Source organism: Myotis davidii, unplaced genomic scaffold, assembly GCF_000327345.1.
Source record: "Myotis davidii unplaced genomic scaffold, ASM32734v1 scaffold292, whole genome shotgun sequence".
NCBI lineage: Eukaryota > Metazoa > Chordata > Mammalia > Chiroptera > Vespertilionidae > Myotis > Myotis davidii.
The window spans coordinates 640,751-643,956 of record NW_006285042.1 but is presented as its reverse complement, the minus strand read 5'-3'; positions in this window follow the sequence as shown (position 1 = coordinate 643,956).

Here is a 3,206-nt window from a genome sequence, read left to right as displayed (position 1 = left end):
TGTCCTGGCAGTGGGTGACAGTGGAGGTACTTCCAGCCCTGATGGGCCCCGACAAGCCGGACCGCAGCGGGATGGTGGAGCAGATGAGCTGGCAGCATCAGGCCAAGGCAGGTGCAAGCGGGTCCCGATCACCCTGTCAGTCGCCCCACAGAGGGTGACCAGCGGGGGTAGTGGGGGGTGGGGCCACCACCTGGATTCCAGGCGCTGAGGGAGCTGGACAGAGGGGCCCGGCCCCAACTGATCACCCTGTAGGGATGGTGGAGCAGGTGAGGGGGTAGCACCAGGCCAAGGCTAGGTGCCAGGTGAGGTTGTGGGGGCACGAGCTGGGGCTGCAAGGCTGGGGGCCTCGAGCTGGGGCCTGATTCTTGCAGGCCACCCCAAGGGACCCCACCCGTGCATGAATTAATGCACCAGGCCTCTAGTGTGTGTATAAGTTCTTTGGTTAATCTCTTTCTGCCCCCCTTCCTTCTGAGATCTGTCAGTCTCTTCCATGCTTCCATGTCTCTGGACTTGTTTTGTTTGTTATTTTATTCATTAGATTCCACATGTAAGTAAGATCATGTGATTTTTTGAGGTCTTGAACATCTTTCGTTAGATTTCCTCCAGGTATTTTTTATGCTATTATTATTTTTTAAAATCCTTTCTATTTGCTTTTGCTGAATTTATATACAATTTATTTTTGTGTGCTGATTTTATATTTATATGCCTGTTAAACACGTTTTCTTTTATTTCCATATTTGTCTTTTCTCTCTGAATATATTAGTATCTATCAATTTAGAGCATCAGTCTCCTTTCTATAGTTGACTATAAAATGTCACTCTGATGTCAAGCAATGAGGACATAAATGTTTTTACTCTTATCACAGATATTTTAGAATTTTCCATTTTTATTATCTTTTTACTTTCTTATTATCTTTTGTCTCTGAAGAGTTTGTGCTCAAATCGATTTCTTTTTCTCCTTTTATCTGTTTTCAACTTAGCAAAAATGATAGGGTATAAGAGGCATATTGATCTGATAGGGCTCTAGAATAGGCCTTGGAAGGCTGGAGTTCTGATCCTTGCTCTGTCCCTTCTGAGCTTTTCTGTAACATTCTTCAGTTTAGACTAGGAGAGGGAATTCAAACCAGGTTCTCTAATCCCTGTCATAAAAATTATTAAAGGTTCTTGTTAAAAACATGGGTTCTCAAAGTCGAAAGTATCACACTCCCTGACTTCAAACTATACTCCAAATCTATAGTTAACAAAACAGTATGGTGTTGGCAGAAAAACAGGTACACAGAGTAATGGGATAGAACTGAGACCTCAGAAATAAACTCACACATATATGTCAACTAGTTTTCAACTAAGGTGCCAAGAATATACAAGGGAGAAATGAAAGTCTCTTCAATGAATGGGAAAACTGGGAAGCTACTTGCAAAAGAATGAAACTAGACTGCCATCTGACACCATACACAAAAATTAACTCAAAGTGAATTAAAGACTTGAATATGACACCTGAAACAATAAAATGCATAAAAGAAAACATAGGCACTAAATTTACGGACTTTTAAAGGGTTTTTTGTGCCCTGACTGGTTTGGCTCAGTGGATAGCGTGTTGGCCTGCGGACTGAAGGGTCCCAGGTTCGATTCTGGTCAAGGGCACCTAAAAAAATAAAATAAAATAAAAATAAAGGTTCTTTTGTGATATTGACCCTAAAGGTAAAGGAAGTAAAAGCAAAAAATAAGTGAATGGGACTACATCAAACTAAAGTGCTTCTGCACAGAAAAGGAAACCATCAACCAAACAAAAAGGTAACCAACCTAATTGGGAGAAGATTTTTGCTAATGATACCTCCCATAAGGGGCTAATATCCAAAACATATAAAGAACTCCTACAACTCAACCACATACAGAAAAAAAAAATTACAAAAATGGGCAGAGAACCTGAGTAGACATTTTTCTCAAGAGGATACATAGATGGCCAACACATATGAAAAAATGCTCAATGTCACCAGTTATATTAGGGAAATGAAAATCAAAACCACACTGAGATATGAACTCACTTGTTAGAATGACCATTATTAATAAGTCAAAAAATAACAAGTGTTGGAGAGGAAAAAATGGAATTCTAGTACACTGCTGGTGAGAATGTAAATCAGTGAAGCCACTATGAAAAACAGTATGGATGTCCTCAAAAAATTAAAAACAGAGCTACGATATGACCCACAAATCCCACTTCTGGGTATCTGCCTGAAAAAAATTGAAAACACTCGTAAAGATGTATGTCCCCAATGTTCATTGCAGCATTATTTACAATAGCCAAAATGTGGAGACAATCGAAGTGTTCTTAGATGGATGATTGGATATAGACAATTACATATAGACAATGGAATACTACTCAGTCGTGTAAAAGATGAAATGTTGCCATTTGTGACAACATGGACGGATCTTGAAATTATTATGGTAAATGAAAAAAGCAAAAAAGAACTGTATGATTTCACTAATATGTGGGATATAACACAAAAAGCAATAAATGAACCAACAAAACAAAACAAAAACTCATAGGTACAAACAACAGAATTGTGGTTGTCAGAGGGGAAAGGGAACTGGGGAGGTCAAATATAAGGTGAAAGGAGACTAGACTTCCGATGGTGAAAGCACAATAGGTTACACAGATATTATATTACAAAGCTGTACATCTGAAATTTATATAATGTTATTAACCGATGTTAACCTGATAAATTTAATTTAAAAAATAGATTCTTAGATAAATTTTTAAGGGACCTGTATATTTTTGTTTGTGTGTGTGTATACAAATATATATATATATACTAGAGGCCCGGTGCATAAAAATTTGTGCACTGGGGGGGGGGGTGTATTCCTCAGCCCCACTTGCGCCCTCTCACAGTCTGGGACCCCTCGGGAGATAACGACCTGCTGGCTTAGGCCCACTCCCGGGTGGCAGAGGGCAGGCCCACTCCCTAGGTGCCTGCCCCACAGCCCCTGGTCAGGCTCAGAGCAGGGCCGACTGGGGAGTTGTGGCGCCACCCCCTGTCATGCACAGAGCAGGGCCAATCCGGGGGTTGGGGTGCTGCCCCCTGTCATGCACAGAGCTGGGCAGATCAAGGGGTTGTGGCACCACCCTTGTCACATACAGAGCCGGCTGATCAGAGGGTTGGGGTGCTGCCCTCTGTCACACACAGAGCAGGGACAATCAAGGGGGTGGGG